General features: G+C 54.7%; 1 protein-coding gene and 1 long non-coding RNA gene across 5 annotated transcripts in view; one reads left to right on the top strand and one right to left on the bottom strand.

Annotated features, from left to right (window-relative positions):
- NOL4L (nucleolar protein 4 like) overlaps window positions 1-13235 on the top strand; it is a 144287-nt gene that overhangs the window by 42226 nt on the left and 88826 nt on the right. Inside the window, exon 1 of one of the 2 annotated variants that reach the window (XM_054541377.1) lies at window positions 9220-9431. The exons of the other annotated variant lie outside the window; for it this stretch is intronic. The gene's annotated coding sequence lies outside the window, so the exon portion shown is untranslated. Of the gene's footprint in view, window positions 1-9219; window positions 9432-13235 lie in introns of those variants that run through there. 2 annotated transcript variants of the gene reach the window in all.
- LOC129052203 (uncharacterized) lies at window positions 637-9220 on the bottom strand. Of its 3 annotated transcripts, XR_008517105.1 has the most exons (4): window positions 8599-9220; window positions 7415-7490; window positions 6783-7281; window positions 2970-3778 (listed from the first exon to the last, which is right to left on the bottom strand). It is a non-coding gene; the product is annotated as an uncharacterized LOC129052203 (long non-coding RNA). The 3 variants fall into 3 exon arrangements; XR_008517103.1 differs by lacking the exons at window positions 2970-3778; window positions 6783-7281 and adding an exon at window positions 637-2410; XR_008517104.1 differs by lacking the exon at window positions 6783-7281.

The raw sequence follows: 13235 nt of genomic DNA, 5'->3' as shown, positions 1-13235 counted from the left end.
GTGCTTTTAGGCAGGTGACTTAGCCTCAGTTTCCTGATCTGTAAAATAGGAATAATAATAGTACTCACCTTCTCGTGTCATAGTACGGGTTCTCTGAGAGTCGTGATGAAAAGCTATTTGTGATTGATTTTACTAGTGACCAAGGCTGATGATGGCAAAGGGGAACAGTGCACTGGATTTTGAGTTCACCCTGGGGTGGGGTCTTTCTCTGCCATTGACAAGCTCTGTGACCTGGGGCTGGTTTTAGACCCCTGAGAAAGTGGTTTGTTGCTCTTGCTGTTGGGAGCTGGCCAGGATGCCTGCTGAGGCCTCTGAGCCCCCACTGACCATCCTCCCTCCCTGCCTCTCTCCTTCCAGCCTCGCCCACCTGCCACCTCCCGCCCCTCTACCCGGCAGCCAAGATGATCCTTCAAAAGCACAGATCTCAGCATGGTCTTTTCCTGCCTGGAGAAAAATCCTTGTTGGCACCCCGCTGCCTTCAGGACAAAGCTGGAGAGTCTTAGCCTGGCGCAGGGAGGTGGGAGGTGGCCCTCACCTCTCTTCTGCTATCTCCTTCCACCAACTTTGCTCAGGTACCAGCTGCACACAGCCCCTCACCATGCCTCAAAAGCCCCATACCTCTTTGTACCCCTTCCCCCTTCCTTTCTCCACCCACCCCCTGCCTTCCCATCATCCTTCCAGCGGCTTCTGGGCCCTGCTATACCTTGGGTCTAACCACTTCTCTCCCCCAGTGATCCAACTGCCTCCCCATGGCTTCCCTGCCTCTCTCTCACCCCTTCTTCTCCATAGCCCATTTTCCACAAGCAGTCAGAGGGATCATTTAAAAATAGCCTCTGGATGGTGTCACCCGCCTGCTTAAAATCCCTCTATGGCTGCCTGTTTCACGTGAATACAGCCGCCACCCCATCCGTCCCTCCAGCACGTTCAGCATAGCCTCCCCACCATCCTACTCACCACTGCCCACGATGCTGGCCGCCTGCCTGCCTGAGGACCTTTGCACAGGCTGTTGGCCTTCAGAGGTGACTTAACGTTGCACCTTCAGCAGAGGCGCCCTGTCCACCACCCTTTTCACAGGCACAAATCACTCGTTCAGGAGGCAGCCAGGTCTGCCTGCTGACTTTGTAACCACAGTGTCTGCCCCTGGTATCTTTTTTTTTTTTTTCTGAGACAAGGTCTCGCTCTGTCATCCAGGCTGGAGTGCCGTGGCGAGATCTCGGCTCACTGCAACCTCCACCTCCTCGGTTCAAGTGGTTATTGTGCCTCAGCCTCCCAAGAAGCTGGGACTACAGGTGTGCACCACCACACTCAGCTAATCTTTTTTTCTTTTTTTTTGTGACAGAGTCTCACTGTCATTCAGGCTAGAGTGCAATGGCACGATCTCAGCTCACTGCAACCTCCTCTTCCTGGGTTCAAGCGATTCTCCTGCCTCAGCCTCCCTAGTAGCTGAGATTACAGGTGCCCGCAACCACACCCAGCTAATTTTTGTATTTTTAGTAGAGACAGGGTTTCACCATATTGGTCAGGTTGGTCTCGAACTCCTGACTTCAGTGATCCACCCACCTGGGCCTCCCAAAGTGCTGGGATTACAGGCATGAGCCACCGCGCCCAGCCCCAGCTAATTTTTGCATTTTTAGTAGACATGGGGTTTCACCATGTTGGCCAGGCTGGGTATCACCCTTTCTGGTGGCAAAAGTGCCACGCATCCTTCAAGGCCCAGCCCAAATGTCACCTCCTCTGTGAAGCCTTCCTTCATGCAGCCCCACTCCTTGCCCTGTTCCTGAGGGCCCTCTGGATCATTCTCTCCTATTGCATCCCCTGATGGCAGAGTCAGCTGAGCTCCGTGGTGGCTTCCCGCGAGCTTTATTCTCTTCCCTTTTCCCCGCACTCGACATGGTAATGATCACTAGCTGGCGAGCTCCTCAAGGCAAGAGCACCACAGCAAGAGAGCTCGTGTTTATCGAGAACGGCTGTGTGCTCAGCGCTTTCCTGCATCCTCTAAAATCCTCACAACCCCGTGAGGTTGTTTCTCCTAAAAGCCCCATTTTAAAGAGGAGCCAGTGGAGGTTTAAAGAGGTTAAGTCACGTGCCCAAGGTCACCCTGACACCAGAGCTAGAGCTTGGAATGAATCACGGTAATGACTTATATATAGCACCTTCCACATGCCAGGCACTATTAAGGTGTTTCATCTTCACAAAAACTTTCACTGCAGCTTCATGTTATGGCTGGGGAAACTGAGGCATGGAGAGGTTAAGTAACTTGGTAAAGTTCAAGAGATGAGTCAGAAGTGGAGTAGGGGCTGAGCACAGTGGCTCACACCTGTAATCCCAGCACTTTCGGAGGCTGAGGCGGGAGGATCTCTTGAGTCCAGTAGTTCGAGACCAGCGTGGGCAACACAATGAGACTCTGTCTCTACAAAAAAATTAAAAGATTATCCAGGTGTAGTGGCACATGCCTATGGTCCAGTTACTTGGAAGGCTGAGGTGGGAGGATTGCTTAAGCCTTGGAGGTTGAGGCTGCAGTGAGCCGTGATCCTGCCACTATACTCCCGTCTGGGTGACACAGTGAGACCCTGTCTCAAAAACATTTTTTTAAAAAGAAGTGGAGCAGGATTTGAGCTCAGGCTGTCTGGCTGTTGGTCATCTCTTGGTCATGCTCTCAAATGTCATGCTGTACTGGCCATTGTAGCCTTCTCCCTCTGACCTGCCTGAGGAGTTCTCATTGTCTTGGTGCCCCTGAAACCTGGACTAGCAGCTAGCCCGAGGAGGCACTAGTTAGTGACAGTGTCAGGAATAAGGGCACAGGTAAGCCAGTGGATGCGGGACCCTGCCCCAGCCGTTCTGAAACTCTGTGTCCCGAAGCCCAAAGATATGGCCACCTGTCTCCTGGGCTTAGTGCCCCCCACCACCCGCCTGTCCAGACAGCCCGAGGGAAGGACCAGATCCATAAACATGAGGCTCTACTTGGGCTGGGAGGAGTGCTGGGCACTGTACAAGTCCTCAATATTATTGCTTTATTGTCATTTAAATGGAGCCTGCCTCAAACAGGCCACCCAGTTCTAGCCACCAGCTCTGGACAAAACCCCCATTGAAAAGCCAATTACAATCACTCCATCTAAATTGTCATGGATTTGTATAGAAAATTACATCTCCATTTAGTCCAAAATGACGTCCTGGGCATGGACAGAGGGGAGGCTGGCCCATTTACCCCCGCCAGCTCAGCGCGGGTGCCGCAGGCAGACAGAAAGCCCAAGCTGCTGGGTCTTGGCCGGCCCGGGAACAAAGGCCAGTTTGTGGGGGCCCAGAGAGAAGCTGGGCCTCTGAGGGCAGCTCAGATTCCAGGCCTGGGCCGATGGACCCTGCACCGCCAGCTGGTCTCCCCTGCTGGCGGCTGTGGCCAGACGAGCTCCTGACAGCCGGCTTCAGGCGGCCCATCAGCCCCGCCACCCCCGCCACCATCCAAGGTGGCTGGAGCTTGGCTCATGTCCACACTACCAGGAAATGAAGCTCAGGGAGCACTTGACTGGGATCCTGAGATCTTGGTTTCATTCATTCATTTACTCACTGACACATTCAGTGCCTGCTAGTAGCATGAGAAAGGCAATAATGTAGAAGTGAGCTCCAGCTTCAGAGTGCCCTGCGTTCAGTTCCAGACTCTGTCCTCAGTAGCCATGAGGCCACTTGCTTATTCCTTTAGTTTTGAAATAGTTGTCGAGTGCCTACTGTGTGCCGGAGAACATGACAAAATGGTCTTCACTCTTGGCCCTTAAAGTCCAATGCTCTGGGGAAAATAAACAGGGGCTGACGCGTGCTAGTATCCCCATTTCACAGAAGTGTAAGTAGGCAGCTCAGAGGAGCTGGGCATGCTATATGCAAGTGGGAAGGGTGTTCCAGCCAGAGGGAACAGTGTGTGTGTGTGTGTGTGTGTGTGTGTGTGTGTGTGTGTGTGTGTGTGTGTGTGTGTGTGTGTGTGTGTAGGGGGTGGTGAGGCAGGCTGGAGCAGCACTGTGGCATGACACAAGGTCGGTGGGGCAACCTACAGAGTGTGGGCCTCTTCTCTGAGCCTCAGTTTCCTCATCTGAGGAATGGGGGCGATGACCCCAGCTGCTGGGGACTTGGGCAAGGGCTCAGGGAGATAATGTGTGCCAGGTGTTCTGCGTGGAGCTGGGCATGGGATGCTTTTGGCTAACCAGGATAGCCTTACTTAGACGACACTCTCTATGGGCCAAACACGGACCTAGGGCTTTCCACACATTCACTCCTAACATTGACAGTCCCATGGGGCAGGGCTAGGATCCCCATCTCACAGATGGGGAAACAGAGGCAACAGCACAGGTCAGCTAATTATTTGTTCCTGTTCCAGTCATTCTGATTATGGGTTAGCCCAGGGCCTGCACAGAGAAGACCCTCAAAAAGGATTTGTTGAATCAGTGAATGCATCTGGAAGGTCGGTGCTGGGCAGGTGTGGGGGCCTGGGAGGAAGATTCCTGTGTACACGTGTGAAGCTGTGTGGAGTGCTGTGGGATTCTGAGCATGGCTGTGGGCCTGCGTGTAACTGTGTGTGAGACTGTCCAAGGACTGCAGATGGTTGCATGTGTGAGGCTATGTCCATGTCTCTGTGACCTTAACTGTGTGTGACAGTCACACATTGTCTCCCCGAGTCCTTGCCCAAATGCTCAGTGGCCATAGTGGCTCTGTCAGACTGACTGTGTGTGTGTGGCTGTGTCAGACTGTGTGTCACGGCCTACACACATCTGTCTGGGCCCAGAGGGACACTTGGCACCCTTCCTGGGATGGCTGGTGGGCCCAGAGGCTACCTCGGGGCAGGACAGGCAGGTGCAGAGGCGAAGGGGTCAGAGTCCCCAGCCTCCCCTGCTCAGCCCAGCAGACAGACCGGCAAATGGAAAAAAATGTTCACACCCGAGGCAAGCTGGTGGCTGCCCCACCAGGGACTGCTCTGTGCACAGAAAACAAGTTCTTCTGGTATCAGCTTGGCAGGAAGTGGCTTTTGGGTGGCAGGAAGCTGGATTCAGCTCATATCAGCCCCGGCCGAGGGGCAGGAGAGCAGTTATCTGGGGTTAAACAGAGTTACTGAGAAGTGGAGCCCCCAACACACCATGCCCGATAGAGTTGAGGGCACAGCCCGCCCCTGATGGCCCTTTGGAATGATGGGTGGACGGTCTTGTAAAGATGAGCCTCAGGCCCCAGACAGGGCTCATTGTCCACCTCTCATTTACTCCCATTTAGAAGATGTGCAGACTGAGACTCTGAGAGGCAATGACTTTTCCAAGATCACCAGTTAAGTAGAGAGACAGAAGGGAAAAAGACTGCAAGAAATTTACATCTAGAGACGAAAAAGTCAGGACAGAAGAACAAAGAGAAGAGGAGCGATGGGACAGGATGGAGCTAGGAGTCACATGAATGCAGACAGCAGTGAGGCTGCACCATGGGAAGGCCTGTGTGTGCCCACCATGTGCCAGGTCATCACGTGGACGTCACAGCTGACCTTGAGATCCTGAACCCATTTCCCAAATGAGGGGAGTGAGACTCAGAGAGCCTCACTGGCTGAGCGAGGCCTGGAATCCAGATCTGATTCCAGAGCCCAGGTTCTTTCAGGTCATGCCCCCGTGCCCAACTTCCAGGGAAGGGAAGTGGCTGTTCTAAAACAGACACCCAGTTCCACTAGCTGCTTGCCTGGGTGCTCGGTTGAGGAATTCACTCAGCTGGCCCGTGGAGAGCCAGGGTTCAAACCTAGGCAGGATGGCGGCAGAACTCACGTGCTTAACCACATGACAGGGTGTGCCCAGTGCTTTGCTGGAGCAGGCAGAGAAAGCCATGGCCCTGCCCTTGGGCTGGGACCCAGAGGGTCCAGCCACTGGAACAAAGCCCTACAGCTGGCAAGAAACTGAGTCTCCCAACGCCCAGCCCTAGACACTCTGTGCCGCCCCCCACCCCACCCCCACTGGAGCCCCTGGGCACTGGGCTCTGGTCCTTCTGCTCTCATCCCAAAAGCAGCTCTCAAGCTGTTCCCTGGCTGAGATGCTGATTTGAAGCTCGGTTTGCATGTCGTTTGCACATTACTCAGTGTATGTCAGAAGGTACGAACATCTCCCTTTCCGGGAGAGGGCTGCCGGGCCCCCCTGCCCTCCTCCAGACAGCAAAAATGCCAGCCGGCTAGACGGGAGCGACGCCCTGGCCTCTGACGGCACCCGCCTGCCGCTGCCTCCCCCATTCCCTCCTGGAGCCAAATTTAGGCAGCTCTGTTACTGAGAGATGGGGAGAGCGGAGGCAGGAAACGGTGAGGTTGGAGGCAGCCTGGCCTTGGCCCTCCCGGAGTGGAGCAGCCCCAGGGGTGCCCCTGTCCCTAAAGCTCTGGGTGCAGCCTCCCCCCACCCCTCCTCTCACTGGAATGCTGGCGGGGTTGGGGAACGCTGGGTTCTCAGCTGCAGCCCGGGGTGCTGGCTACCCCAGCCATGAGGGAGGAGGGAGGGAGGGAGCGAGGGAGGGAGGGAGGAGGTCATGGCCGGGGCAGTGGGGAAGGGATCAGATAGCCTGCTCCTGCCCCAGACACCCGCCGCCACTGGGGACACAGAGCCGGTTCTGCTTCTTGGACACTTCCTGCCCCTCCTTGGTGTGCACCCCCCAACCCTGGGCCTGATTGTGGGTGGGGGGCAGGGGACACAGCCAGGCCTGAGGGGACTGAACCCTCCCTGCCCCCCAAAGGCTCTCCCAGGCCATCTCTGACTCAGGCCAGCCTCGCACCTGAATGGTCTTGGTTCACCTACCTGGGAAATGGAAGGGGTGGCCTAGAATGACCTCCAAGCAGCTGCCTGCACTGACAGTAGGAGCTTCTCGGAGGCCTGACAGAAATGAGGGTTGTGGGCTGGGTGTGGTGGCTCACGCCTGTCATCCCAGCACTTTGGGAGGCCGAGGCAGTGGGATCACTTGAGGCCAGGAGTTCGAGACCAGCCTGGCCAACATAGGGAAACCCTGTCTCTACTAAAACTACAAAAATTAGCCAGGCATGGTGGTGTGTGCCTGTAATCCCAGCTACTCGGGAAGCTGTAGCAGGAGAATCGCTTGAACCCAGGAGCCGGAGGTTGCAGTGAGCGGAGATGGTGCCATTGCACTCCATCCTGGGCTACAGAGCAAGATTCCGTCTCCGAAAAAAAAGAAACGCGGGTTGTGGCAGTGGCTTTAGGCCTAGAAACTTCTTCAATTTCTCAGGTATGGCTAGGAGAGGCAGCTACTCAGGATGCTGGGACAGAACCTGCGTGGGCTGAACTGTGGAAAGGAAGAAGAGGTGTGGGCTGGATTTCAGCCACCACGAATCCAGGGGTGGGGCTAATGGAGCCCAGTAGTTGGTATCCTGGGGTCTGACTCCCTGGATTTGAACCCCAGCTCTGTCACTCTGTACCTTGTGACTGTGGGCAAATCGCTTCAGCTCTTCTGTGCCTTCGCTTCCTCACCCTGGGGCAACAGATCTCTCGTTGCTGTTGCGAAAGTGAAACGAGGCCGTGAGTGCTTGGCACACAGTAGGTGCACTGCGACGCCAGCCACCAGTGTGACTGTTTTGTCTCCCAGGACGGGTAGGAGGCCCCGGAGCCACAACAGATGTGGATGTGGACGCGGTAGGAGGCGCTGTATCTTGGTTGTTAAATGGGCACGGGGATGGGGGGTTCAAGTCTGCGTGACCCTGGGCAAATGGCCACACCCCGCTGCGCCTTGGGCGGGGAGCAGCAGAGGCAGTGACCGCGGAGGGTCTGTGAGGATTACGGGAGATCAGGCTTGGCACGGCGCCTGGCACATAGCGGGCGCTCCCTGAAGGAGAGCTGGCAAGATCGAATGGTACCGCCCTGCACAAAGGACAGGTGGGCAGCGTCCCGGGGGGCGGGGCAGGGCAGGTGCGCCGGGAGCCGGTTGGCGGGGCCGGAAGGGGGACGCGAGGCCGGCGGGCGCGCGCGCAGCAGGTGCTCGTGGGGTGGGCGGGGCCCGCGCGGGCGCGGTCTCCAGGTGAGCGCGCGCGCGCCTGGAGGCTGGAGACTGGGGGAGGCCAGCTGCCCTGGCCCGCCGCTGCCGAGCGTCCCTGTGTCTTTAACGCCCCCGTTCCTGCGTGTCCCCCCCCGCCCCGTTGGTGCGCCCCCCCCCCCCCACTCCCAGCCGGGCTGCAGCCGCGGAGCCGTCCCCCCTGCACTGACAGCTGGTATCTAATTACTGTGTGAGAATGGAAAGTCAGGCTGTCCCAGCTCCGGGGAGAGGGGATTAACGTCTCCTGCAGAATACACTTCCTCTGGTGGGTTGCCATGGTTACTCTCATTACCTGCCTGCCCGCGAGGAGCCCGCGCGAGCCGCTCCAGCAGGCCCTCCGAACCCAGCCCGGCGCGCGCGCGCCTTCCCGCCCCTCCCCACCGGGGCGCACGCGCCTGCGCCGTGAAGAGAGCGCGGCCGCCTCGCCCCCGCCCCTGCCCCCCGCCCGAGCAGCTGTCAGCCGCGCGCGCGGCCAGCCCGGCCCCAGCGCGCGCTGTCAACAGTCATTAGCGCGGCCCGCTCCCCTCCCCCTCCAGCCCCACCTCTTCCCCCGGCCCTGGGTGGGGCCCGCACCTGGGGCTCTCCGCTCGTTAGCGCGCCCAGGCCGCCTCCTTGGCCCGAGAGGGACCCGCCCGCGGGGCCTGGCTGGCTCAGGGCTACCTCCTTCCGCCTAGGACCCCCCCTTCGGTGACTCCCGATTCCCTGTCCTAGGCTGCGGTGCCCCGGGAGGCGGGTCTCCAGAGTAGCAGACAGAGCTCTTTAATGGGCGTCTTCTAGGGCGGGTGCTGTTTGTGCATCATTTGGGTTCCCACACACTTCCTATGAGGTGGCGAAAGCCATTATGCCTATGGTGTCACCTCACACAGGGTGAAACTGAGACCCAGGCAGGACAGCCCCTTGCCTGGTGTGGGGGCTGGGTTGTCCTTAGGCCTGTGACTTCAACTCTAGAGCACCCTCCTGTGGACCCCCTCCCTGCCCCCGCCAGGCCAGAGTCCTGCAGCCAGGCCCAGACCCTGTCCTGTCCGTCCGGGGATGCTAGACAGTGCCCCTCCCTCCAGCCCTCACAAGTCATTGTCATTCGGATCTGCATTTCCCCAGCCCTTCTCCTTTTAACTGGGGGCACTGTGGCCCACTGTGCCCCTTTCTCTTCCCATTCCTTCCCCTTACACCCATTCCAGATATCCCAGAGTTAACAAAACCCAAAAGAAAGAGAAAAAAGACTCAGAGCTGCTTGGAGGAGATGGCATCCTCAAATGTAGCACCGTTGTTTGAGGGGCTGGTCCCAGGCACCTTTCTCTGTGGCCTGGGGTGTGCGTTTTGGTCCCCAGCGTGATCTGAAAGAAGATGGAGGTTCAGCGAAGCAGAAAGGAGGTCTTGGAATATGTGAGGCCTGTTCCAGATGGCAGGTGCGACTCGGTGGTGGTGGTGGCGGTGGCGGCGGCGGCTACGCGCTAACAGTTGGAGATTGTGCACAAGGGTGGAGAAGAGGCAGGTGCTATATTGAGTCCTCAGCTCCTTGTTTATGTATTTATTTATTTATGGGGAGAGTGTGGCCCCATCCCTCTGCCCCATCCAGGCCTACGAAGCTCAATGGAACTTTGGGTCCTAAAATTCTGGGGTAAATTCCTATTTTGGAGGGTTTTTTTTTTTCAATTTCCAGTCCCCAGTAGGTAGTATTCAGAACCGAGAGAAATTAAAATACTGCCTTTGTCCCAGTGAAGCAATACCCTCTCTTCAATCACCTGATTGCCCTTTACAAATTATGACAGCTTCTCTTGGGGATGCTGAAGAGAGGGTTTCTGGGTGTTTGGGTGATGGTCTTCATTCTGGTTTTCTTTTCTTTTTGTTCTCTTAGTTTAGTGTGGTTTTCAATTTCCTCTCCACCTCCTCCTTCCTTTCCCTCTGGGGCCCCTTTGCAGGAGACTGACTCCTCTCCCTTGCTTCTTTTTTCAGCCCCACCAGGAGCTGAAATGAGACTTTACAGGAATCCCCCTAGAAGCTTCCAAAACTCCAGTTCTGGCTGACTTTTTGTTTTTTTGCGATGGGGTCTCACTGTGTCACCCAGGCTGGAGTTTAGTGGTACGGTCATGACTCACTGCAGCCTACACCTCCCCAGGCTCCAGTGATCCTCCCACCTCAGCTTCCTGAGTACCTGGGACTACAGTCGAATGCCACCACGCCCAGCTAGGTTTTTTGTATTTTCTGTAGAGACCTCCTGGCGGCAGGCGGTGGGGGGAGGGGGGGCCACCATATTGCCCAGGCTGGTCTTGAACTCCTGAGCTCAAGCGATCCTCCCACCTCTGTCTCCCAAAGTGCTGGAATTACAGGCGTGAGCCATTGCACCCAGCCCTGACTGAATTTATTAAGGCTGGGTTTGGGGGACAGGAGGAATGGCATGATTGCAGAAGTTGGGAAGAGCATGCTAGTAATTAATACGCAGCGTAACTTTTGTCTGTGATCTCAGCCACTTTGATGGCCTGGATGGGATGGAGCGGCATCCTCACATTTGCCTGTGCAATCAGCCCCCTGAAGTCCTGGGCTCCCTCCCACATGGTAGCCAAAGATTTGCTTCCTTTAGGGTGGGCTCTACTGGCTGACTTTCTCCTCCAATAGCAATCTCGTTGATTTTTATTCCTTGTCAAGAGCTGGATCTGAAATGCACCAGAAGGCATATCCTAAGGCCTTTCTCTGTGGTTTCTTCTTCTACCATAGGAGAAACCCAGTTGAGAAATGTCTCCGCTATTTAGCCGCATCCTCTCAACCATGGCCTCATCGTTGCTGGAAGGCACACTCTACTAATATAGTGATGGTGGCATGCTAAATGGCACCCTGGTGGCCTAAAACTGTGATCCCACCTTGATAAGTATGTAACTTATTACCAGCAAGTGACTTCCAAGTTCTAATGGAGATGACAGAACTGCAATCCATTAGCAACTGGACCTCACTTCACCATCAAGGGCAGGGGTCCATTTAATTGGCTCATGTGGGGAGACAGGCAAGATTCAGTCCGATTCAGGAGCTCCCTGAGGTCGCCCCGGCAGGAGCCTGTCTATTGGCCTGGTGAGACATGCCAATCCCCCTCTTAGGTCTGCAGCCTGGGAATTAGCAATCTTCTCGTGCTGAGCATTCAGATCCATCTGAGGAAACCGAGGAAGCCAGAAAGGACCATTGCCAAGGGATGCCCTGCTTAAGTATTAATTAACTTTGCCAGGGAGGACTTAAAAATCTGATGTCAGGATGTGGGGCGTTCCTGCTCTTTCTATCCATAATCCACATTAAGTCTCTGGGCAGATGTCTTGAATTTATACTAATGTTGCCCAATAAGATTCTTTTGTTCTCACCATTAGGAAAATTGGCCTTCATTGGAAATGAAAATATTAATATATTAGGCCAGGAAGCACAGAGCATGTCTATATTTAATGAGCCAATGCCTGTTTTCCTACAGTTACCGCCCTGGCTCAATCATGGAGACATTCTAATCAGCAGTTCTCAAAATCTGTCTTGCAGCAGAATCATCTGGGGGGGGCCTGTTAAAACCCCCAGCACATCAGATTTGGTAGGTTTAAGGTGAAACCCGAAAATGTGCATTTCTAACAAGTTCCCAGGTGATGCCAATGCTGCTGGTCTAAGGACCACTGCTGTAATATTTTGAAATATCGATGTATTTAAGTAGACATTTGGTGATTTTGTCAATGACTTGCCACCTAGATTTTCATTTAGAACCCAAATGGGCTGGTTTTAAGGGAGCTGGTGATGTACAAGAATGTAGCTCCATAAATGTGTAGTTTTTTTTTGTTTGTTTTTGTTTTTGTTTTAGAGATGGGTCTTGCTGTGTGGCCCAGGCTAGACTCAAACCCCTGGGCTCAAGTGATTTCCCACCTCAGCATCCTGAGTAGCTGAGACTACAGGCATGCGCCACCATGCCCAGCTTCTCCATAAATTTTTAAAACTATTGCCATATCTGATTCTGTTGGCCTGGCTCTGGCAGGCTGTTTGGGGGTTGGATGGTTCGAAAGGATGGTGTGTGTTACCATGGCAATGTTCTTCTCCATGCAGGAAGGCCCCAGAGGTTGATCCTACACAAGTGACTGTGTGTTTTTCATGGTTCTTCCCATGGGGTGCTACAGGATTCCATTCCATTACTCCTGCTAAGTGTTTCCAGGAAGCTGGGATAGTCAGGAGACTCCAGGTCCCTTCTTGATCCAGCCTATAGATGAAGTGAACTTCCTTTGTCAATTCACTGTCCAGTTTGCTTAGGGCAATGGATTAGATGAAGCTAATTTGGGTACCAGGCAGAAGGGGGATGGCAGGGGCTTCCCAAGGCTACAGGGAAGGTGCTGTCTGCTCCCTTTATTAGCAGCTCTTCCCTTGCAGCACTGTCTGGATCCTTAGCTAGGGAAGGCCTGCCTCCCCTGCAGCATTTAGCATGAAGGTTATTACCTCCATGGATGCAAGGGATAGCAGAGATGTCTGTGGCACGTGACTACTGTCGGATCCCTTTGTTGCTGTCTTCTCAGGGTTCTCCTTGAAGGCCACGCAGACATCCTGGCGTTCTTCCCCTAGGGTGTAGCACACATGGAATCCAGGTGGCCCCAGCTCACCAGAGGACAGTTCAAGGTGTGGCTCTGCAGCCCTTGTGTGGTTTGAGTTCTGGTCGCTCCAGGCCCTCTCCTTTCCTATGTAAATCTTTGCTGTAGAGACAGGTGGATTACAGGACCCAAATTTGAACATCAAGGGAGAAAGTGATCAATTTTTAAAGAAGGAACTAACTGAAAACTGCTTCCCTGAATAATTTTGCTGGGATTAATTTTATGGTCACATCGGACCAGGTGCAAAGCTGTTGTTTACCAGAGTCAACCTAAGAGTGCAGGTGGGAGGCTGGGATAGAGACAGGCCACACTGGACAGTATGTTTTGCTTTTTTATCTGGGTTGGTCAATTACACTTTGACTTTTGGAAAGCTTATTCCAAGTTTGTGGGAGCCTTACCATATTATTTAGGAATTAAATAAGACTGTGCATCTCTTCTGATGGTGGGTGTTACTGAGGGGGACGCATTTTGTCATGGGTCCCCTCTGGACGTGTCAGAGGGACCAGAGATAAGAGGAGATTCCTAAACACAAAATGTCCAGACTCAGAGGGGTCCAAGGGAAGAGATGAACATTAACCAAGTCTGTATGTGCTGGATGCCTGACATACATGCTTGATCCTT

The sequence above is a fragment of the Pongo abelii genome, chromosome 21, assembly GCF_028885655.2.
Source record: "Pongo abelii isolate AG06213 chromosome 21, NHGRI_mPonAbe1-v2.0_pri, whole genome shotgun sequence".
Lineage (NCBI taxonomy): Eukaryota > Metazoa > Chordata > Mammalia > Primates > Hominidae > Pongo > Pongo abelii.
This window is presented reverse-complemented; position numbering and strand designations above follow the sequence as displayed.